The sequence below is a fragment of the Nothobranchius furzeri genome, chromosome 18 (genome assembly GCF_043380555.1).
Source record: "Nothobranchius furzeri strain GRZ-AD chromosome 18, NfurGRZ-RIMD1, whole genome shotgun sequence".
Classification (NCBI taxonomy): domain Eukaryota; kingdom Metazoa; phylum Chordata; class Actinopteri; order Cyprinodontiformes; family Nothobranchiidae; genus Nothobranchius; species Nothobranchius furzeri.
In genome coordinates this window covers 35999794-36008891 of record NC_091758.1, presented here as the reverse complement: position 1 = coordinate 36008891, position 9098 = coordinate 35999794, and positions in this window count along the sequence as shown.

Here is a 9098-nt window from a genome sequence, read left to right as displayed (position 1 = left end):
TGCACATCCCCGGTGTGGAATAATTATGAGGGCTGTTGTTGGTGTGCTCAGGAAAACAAATTTTTCACTTTCTAAGGGCGGGATTGACGGGGTGAAGGCAGCAAGAACGAATGATTATAAGGAAACTGCTTTAATTTTGGAATATGTTTAAAGGGGTGCAGGCATGCAAAACCACATTTTCCTCGTTTTCGTTTATTTTAGGCAACTTGGGGTGTCAAATGTCCAAAAAGCCGGCGTTATATCTGACCTGCTTTCCTTTGTCAATCAGTTCGGTCTGATAAACATGTCATAAGCATAAATGCACCACTTTAAATGTGCAAGTCCCAACTCATGTCAACATCAGCAATGTGGAAATGCTGTTGGCTGTTATGCTAACCGCAAGAAAATGCTAGCCAGTGCTAATGCTAACACTGGCTGGACGTGCTGCAAACGCTAACTTGAGGAATTCAATTCAATTCAATTTTCAATTCAATTCCATTCAAGTTTATTTATAAAGCACCAAATCAGGACAAGAGTCGTCTCAAGGCTCTTCACATAATAAACATTCCAATACAGGTCAGTTCATTAAGCCAACCAGTAAAAAGTTTTCTATATAAAGAACCCAGCAAATAGCATGGAGTCACTGACTAGTGTCAGTGACTTTACAGCAATCTTCATACTAAGCAAGCATGCAGCGATAGTGGAGAGGAAAACTCCCTTTTAACAGGAAGAAACCTCCAGAGGATCCTGGCTCAGTACAAGCAGCCATCCACCACGACTCACTGGTGATGGAGAAGACAGAGCAGACACACACACACACACACACACACACACACACACACACACACACACACCATATATACCAAGTAGTGTTTCTATGGTTACGTGGTTACTATGGTTACAGGAACTGTTAATAATAAAATGAGCTACTGCCAACGTTACCCCAAGCTACTACTAATGCCAGTCCGAGCCCTGGCTAACGCTACCCTGAGCTACTACAAATGCTAGTCCATGCTACTGCTAATGCTACTCAAGCCACTGCTAACACTACACTGAGCTACTGCTAATTGTCATGTTCTGCGGGTGGAGGTGGTGGACCGAGTGTGGTGGTGGGTTTCAGGAGGCAGAAGAGCAGGCAACGGATGAAAAAATAAAAATATGTTTAATTGTAGAACGGGAGCGACAGGACAAACGAACATGCACAAACGACAATGATCCGACAAAGACAGCAACAAGGAGGGAGGTATAAATACACAAGGGAATCAGGAACACATGGGCAGAGTAATGAGGGACAGGTGAGAACAATAAGGTTAATCAAGGGCAGGAGAGACACGGTCAGGGAGGCCGGGGCGGATCATGACACTAATGTTAGTTTGAGCTACTGCTAATGCTAGTCTGAGCTACTGCAGTGCTACCCTGAGCTACTGCTAATGCTAGCTTGAGCTACTGTTAATGCACTTATTGGACAAGCGGACATCAACAAAGAGGAATGCTAGAGCATACATGTAACATTACAGAAAGTACTGGCAACAAGGTAAACCGACCAATCAGTAAGCAGCTTACTTAATAATCCTGTCCTGGCTAAATGGACGGAGCAACCAGTCTTTTCATTGTATGGCTTTATTATGGGTTTGCATTTAGCCATTTATCAAGGCTCCTAGGCCATTGTGAGCCCCAACAATGTTTAATATGCCAAATGGAGGCTCAAAGACTCAATTTTCAACTATAAAAGAAGTTGTTGTAGAACGTCTTTGAAGGGTTTTCTTCATGTGTAGAAATAAAATTGAAGATTAAACCATTTCTGTGCCGCCACTTGTTGCTTCTAGTTTCCTAATAGCAGCATTACTCCACTCATATCTGGTCTAAGCCTTGGCCTACAAGCAACACTGCTGATCCACAGCAACAGATGGGGAGGGTGGGGGAGTGTGTGTGGGGGTGTGGGGGTGGATGTCACCGCAGCCTTCTCCAGCACTCCAGGTGAGTGTGTTTCTCTAGCAGTGGAGGAAATGAAGCAAAAATGATGGAGTGTTTGTTTTCTGACATTTTGTCTCTCCGCGGCCTCATCAGGGCTGAGCCTTGCAGACGTCAAGTGTTAATTTAGGGCTCCTGCCGAGCGTGAGCCTGTCAGCGGCGAGGCTTGGAGGAGGGAGGTGAGCTCTTGCAGAAAATGACCCTTCTGGTCTGATTGTCTTCTGGCCTGCAGACTGGCACTGAGAGGAAAAACAAAGACACGGGGAGAAAGGGAGAGGCGGCTGAGTGCTAATGCACCTAGCAGCAATTAGAGAGGCTTACCTGACTGTGTGAACACAGTAGGCAAACACACACTAAATGTACACACTGTAAAATACCCCCCCCCCCCCATACACACACACACACACTATTTTTTAAACTATCTCTCAAACACACCAGCTGATGTCAGCACATACACTAGAAAACAAACCTAGACTGCTTTCAGAAAGGACGCACACTCATCTTTTCCCCTTTACTGATTAATTGGGGTGAGCTTGTGAAAGTCCGTCCCTTTATTCTGTCAAACTTAAACAACAACACAAGCCTCTAAAGTTTACAGCAGCACATTAACCATAGGCTGAACCACGAAATTGCTTTTTCCCCCTCCTGCCGCGTTGGCGCTCTGAAATGGTCACCGCCGTTCACCGGGAAGGTTCACGGACTTCAGCGTTACATCACTTATAGAAAATAAAACAGAATGCATCAGCGGGACTTTGGTCAGCGCGGATCAAAGTGAGCCAGAGGTGAAAAACACACAGGTATGGAAGCAGTCCAAAACAGCAGATTCATTATGAAAAAGAGGATTTAGAGGACTGTTATCCGGGAAAAAAAGGTTAATTCTGTAATTATTTCAGTGTGAAAAATAAACACCGCACCCTTCGCGGTTTCCATCATTTCCTAATTTGCTCAGAAATTCATTTTCTTTTCCTTTTTTTTCACTCCACCTAGCCCAATTCAATCACTCGAGTTCATCTGTCTGTGTTATGCAAATCTGAGCGGCGGAGACTGAACCCATCAGCCCCTCCGTTCGGCTCCCGAGCTCAGGGGCTGATAGAAAAGATGAATTCTTCCGTTTCAATGTGCTTCCCTTGTTCACCCAGTGGCGCAGTATCAAGGCTACCTTTTTACATTTTAGCCAATTGCGCGGTGCCTTTCGGGAAGTCGAATGCATGAATGAGGAGAGGGATTCACTCTGTTTGTCGATGTTTTTCCACCTCTGCAGTCAAGCAAGGTCTGTGTCTTCGATGAAGGACGCCGGTGGTGGATACCAGGAAAGAAGCCAATCACATGCATGTTAGGTTAATTAACCACACTGGTATATCCACAATTGTGAAGCTGCTTTGTATAAAAGCCTCTGCTAAATAAATGAACATAAACATAAGATCATTTTTGACAAGGTGAGAGAAAAATTAAAAAGTACTGTTTGCAATTAATATGGGAAAACATTTACTTATGGAAGTTTCAGATTTTTTTGCTTCGGATGAAGACCGATGAGCCATACTGCTTTTATTCTGACTCATTCCTGGGAGCACATCCAGGCAGCCATGCAGGGCCACAGCGGGTGGCTAATAGACAAGCTCCCCTCCCGAAGCTCGATGCATTGTGTGGAGGCCTTGTAAACTTCACGCACATTAAAGATCACATGCCACAATTTCACAGTCCTGCAGGGGGACCGGCCCTCAACCCGAGCCCTGATTGGCTGGTGATGGATGGTGTTGACAGTTACAAGCCGAGTACCAAGTGGAGCAACACAAAGGTCAAGGTTGACGCTTGTGAGGTCTGAGGAACAATGAAAGGTCTCCTTGGTTGAAACAGGCCAATAAAATCCCAAACGATAAACCAGTTGAGTCATTTAAAGCCACATTTAAATAATATTAAAATGATGAAAGCGGTTTTGTTTCTGCTGCGGACATTGGTGGTTGTTTTATCCAACACCACATCACTGCTCCCACTGCAGCGTCCTGCAGGAGTGAATTTCTTCAACACGGCACTTCACGATGAAGACATTTCTCCTGTCATCTTCCTCCAGTACTTCAGTGTAATTCTTTCTTTCTCTCCCCTCCATTTTTCCCCCCCGGCGACTGCAGTATGTGGCGGTCTGAATTGTGTGTTATTACCCAGCAGGAGACAATATCATTACCACATATTTGCTGTCAAGGGTCTGCAAAGAATGGTGCTGTCTTGGGCCTCAGTGATCTAACAGCCTCACACAGGGCTCCAGAATTACCCACTCCTGGCTTGGGGAAGTCAAACACTACCAGTTAGAGAGGAGAGTGAACAAAAGGAAGGTAACACTCACATGCACATGCACACACACTCACACACACACTCCTCTCGTTGAGACAGACGGGGACACACCTCCTCTGCACCAGACGGAGGATGCTGTCTCCCCTCGCCTTGATAGAAATATACGTTTGGCTCAAGTGCTGAATGATTTGAGACTGTAAGGTAGATTTGGACGAGCAGAGTGTGTGACAGTCTGTCATTTCAGATAAATAGACAATTTGTAATCTCTCAGGTGCACCGTTGGTGTCGGATGCGTGGCTGATAATTACCGACACTCGTGTCAACTTTTTGCTTGATGCCACGTCTGAAATCTGCACGCTCGCACTCAGACAATGTGTGCTGAAAGCATCAAGTTGTGTTTTCTTTCCTCTTAACGTATCACATTGTGGCAGGAACTGAAAGAGTTCGCATGGATGTTGTGCGCCGTGTTAGGAAAAAAACTTCAGAATAGGGAAGAAAATCTCCTTTAATGAAAACTGCAATTCAGACTTTGCAACAGTGTCTTTCCCGTAGGACTAATAGAATTGCTATCATTTCTGTTGACGGCGTACAACAAACAAACCAACAGTTTATGCATACTGAGTGACAAAGCCATCTATTTTCTCCCTGGAAAAAAAAAACAGGCAATACACACTTTGGCAATTGAACCGCAAATGAGGAGTGAAAAAAATTCTAACTTTCCTCGCCCATCCACCGTCATTTATACAAGTCATAGAAAATTTTGATTGCTCTTGCATATCTCGTGGCGCTTAAAGAGGCAGCCAACCAAAAACACGAGCATGCAAACAAAGCCCGGGCCTCCATATGAGCCTGTCCTTTAAGAACCCGAGCCAATCACGCTTGCAAACAATCAGGAGGGAGAGGAAGAGAAAACTCTGTGAACGCTTCTTCTTGCAGCACTTTGAAAGTGCAAGCAGAGACCCTCATTGGAGGTAAGATGTGACTGTGCATACACCTCTGCTCTGAAACAAGCCAAGAGTCCTTGATTTTCCACAACAATATCAGCCGGCTCCTCGGGAAGACGCATTCATATTCATGAATTAAGGATTTGTGCAGGTAAATTAGGAGCATGCAGCTGCTTCATGAGATGTGGGATGTCTGAAAGTTTTCAAATGTTTGAATAACAAACCAATGCAGATTATTAATGCCTTCAAAACATGCCCTACTTTACATTCCTCTATCATGCATTTAGCCTGGTTAAATGTGCCCCCAATAAAGGTTGCTTTCCAGGAAAGATTGAAAGAGCCATTGGCGCTTTGAGAACATCTTCGGGGGGGGGGGGCAGAGAAAATGTTAGGGTGGCACACCAAACTGGTTCCTATGGTAACGGAAAGTTTAGCTTGTGGCTGTGCGATGCATTGCTCCTTCATTTTAGTTAAAAAACAAAATGCATTCGACACATTTATCCTCAAATTTGAGAAACAAATACAATTTAGAAAAAAACATTTCAGTTGTTTGATTTATTATTTCAACATGTTTTTCAGACATTTAGATTAGTTTAAAGTAAAAATGACATCTTTTGGTCAATTGTGGGCACTGCAGTCCATGTATCAGCCTTTACATTTATTAAATCATGTTGGTGAAGTGAGTGAATGAGGTCCTGCCCCAAGTGGAGGAGTTTAAGCATCTCGGGGTCTTGTTCATGAGTGACGGAAAGCTGGGGCGTGAGATCGATAGGCGGATTGGTGCTGTGTCTGCAGTGATGCGGGCGTTGTACCGGTCTCTCGTGGTGAAGAGAGCGCTGAGCCAGAAGGCAAAGCTCTTGATTTGCCAGTCGATCTACATTCCTACCCTCACCTATGGTCATGAGCTTTGGGTAGCGACCGAAAGAACGAGAACGTGGATACGAGCGGCCGAAATGAGTTTTCTCCGAAGAGTGGCTGGGCTCTCCATCAGAGATAGGGTGAGAAGCTCGGTCATCCGGGAGGGGCTCAGAGTAGATTTGCTGCTCCTCCACATCGAGAGGAGCCAGTTGAGGTGGCTTGGGCATCTGGTCAGGATGCCTCCTGGACGCCTCCCTGGTGAGGTTTTCCGGAGACCTAAGGGTAGACCCAGGACACGCTGGAGGGACTATGTTTCTCACCTGGCCAGGGAACGCCTTGGAATTCCCCTGGAAGAGCTGGCCCAAGTGGCTGGGAAGAGGGAAGTGTGGGCCTCTCGACTTAGGCCGCTGCCCACGTGACTCAAGCAGAAGAAAATGAATGGATGGATGGAAGTTGGTGAAGTGGCCAGCAATTTTCTAAGGGTGGCCATGCCCCCACACACCCCCCACCCCCCCCCGGCCACCCCTTAAGGGCACCTCTAGAAAAAGCTAAGATTTTGACTCTTGAAGAGTTACAGTCACTTTATTTAAAGTTAAACCGCAGTGTGTTATTAAGACCAGTTTAATTAATGTTTTCTTAGCATTCATTCTGCAAGCGATATCCAAGCTCGAGCATCAATCAGACGTCGTATCAGAAGGGGTATTAAATTTGAACAGTTACACCTCACAAACGGAAAACACTCAAAGACATCAGCTGATAGGATGTTATGAGAACGCTTTGAAATCGTTGCCACTAAATTAACCCGATTCTAATAGGATCCGACGCAGAGAACCTGGAAAATGACTGTTTTCTTTTCAAGACAATACACAAAATGGGAGCGCAACAAATTGATTTCTGTTTCCTCCTTTGATGCCCCCCCCCCCCCCATCTGCACATTTGTATAATTTGAGATAAGGAGATATGGCGTTAATATTCCCCTATCTTATCTTGTCACATCCTGGAATTGTTGGAGAGGATTTGATTAGCTGAACAATAGCATGAGAAATGCACTTTATGAAGGCTATCCAGGTTTTTATAACAAAGAGTGGAGAGGTGGCGAATGGGCCAGGAAGCAGTCAATACCGTTTCTGGATCGGGGTCAGAAGAACCAACATACATGCATGCCCACTGTTACTCACTGACACCTAATTAGCATTTTATTATTGTTTATGGGTCATTTAGGAAGCAGGAGGCCAGCCCCGCACCTTTGGTGCAAGGATGGTTCAAAGCACCATGTTTTGGACCGGTTAAATGCACCATTAATCCTTTTAAAATGAGCTCCACCCGTCAGAGACTCAAAACAAGCGTGGCTTTCTGGCTATCAATGGGCACCACTTAGGGAGAAACAATACCCTGTTGAGTCCCACCAGTTTCCTCATCAATGAACATCAAAGATGAATGAGCCCTGGCTTGACAGCTTTGTTTTGACTCCGATACCCACAAAGCCCTGCTCAATATCACCCCGGTCCTGCTCCTTTGGGTTTCCCTAACAGGTGCGGCTCCTCTTCTCAATGCATCCATTTAATGCGACCACGGATGGGCAGGGGTGGTGGTGGGGGCTTTGGTCTACAGCCTCCTTAATCCTTTTGTGCCATAAAACAGTTTGAAATACAAACATTTGTTTGGACAAAGTCAAAGCCCTGGAGTCTGGGACTCGTCCGTCTGTCTGCCCAGGCTTCCTCCTCCTTTCTTCTTGCCAGTTTTTTGACTAAACTTCAACTCTTTTCAGCTTATTTGGACAGAACATTAAGCGAAACCCGTGAGGAACTGAGTCTTTCCTGCAGGAGGAATAAAAACAGCGACGCCAGCCTGAGCCTCGACGCAAAGAGCGAGTAGACAGGGAGGGGTGAAAAAAAGTCAACCGCACACACTCTGTGGAGAGAAAACAACTGCCAGCATCTAAACTACTTCTACCACCTCGACTACTTCACAGGGAGATTATAGCTCCTCCACTCAAGGACACAGAAAGGCCTTCAGCCTGGCAGAGGGAGAGGGGAAGAGTCAATGTTGAGCATTTTTAATCTGGAGTCACAAAGATAAGATGCAACTGCAGATCAATATGTGCTCCTTGGTGGCAGCTCCACGAGAACTTGTCTCTCCTTCTGTGCACGGAGACTTTGCTCTCTGTGCCCCCATGGCTTCATTTCTCCACAGACTAGTTATCTGCAGCGACTGTCTCCCGGTGACACCTCACACCGGGGCATGTTCAACGCCAGACGCCACGCCAAAACAGACGGTGAATATCTAAATAGGATCGCCTGTGAAATTTCCTTCGATAAATCACTCCAGGAATCACCCGCTTTGAATATTTCATATCACATCAGTCCCTGGCTACCTCGGGGGGCGAGGCAGGTACGATAAGGGATATTCACAGGAGTGATTAGATAAAAGAAAGCTAAATTCTTCTTCGATTGTGGGAGATGCATAGCAATGGTATTTGCACTCCGCCATGTCTGTGTGACTGAAGTGAAGTGTATAGGAAGCATTCAGGATGTCATTTTTACTTAATTTGCTCTCCTTTGTATCATTGCAGCATTCCATCATTCCGGCATCATCAGATGAGCTGTTGGTGGTGAGGCGTTAAAAAAAAAAGAAAACGTGAAAATTCTTCTGTGCTTTTGAGAACCTGATAAAAAAAGGAGACACCTTGAACTTCTGAATGTTTTCTGCCTGATAAACAGCTTCCACAGCAAGCCTTTATTTGGTTTTTAGTTTTTTAAGGGTGCACAAAACTCATCCGTGCACGCTTAACATCATCACAAGTGGGCTACAGTTTGTCACGTTTAATTCAATGTCCAGCAGCTTGTGTTGAGCCTCGTCCTTCACATTTCACTGCCGCGGCCATTTGGGATGTTTTCTTTAGACGTAGTTGTGTCCCAAACAGGAAGCAGACCATGAGGAATAAACAACATGTTTCAAATATTAATATTTGTTTTCATTTTGAGTAGATGTTCAGATACGTGGCCCTGGTAGCTGAAAGGAAATCACCGCAGAAACAGGAAAGGGGGCGGGGACTAAATG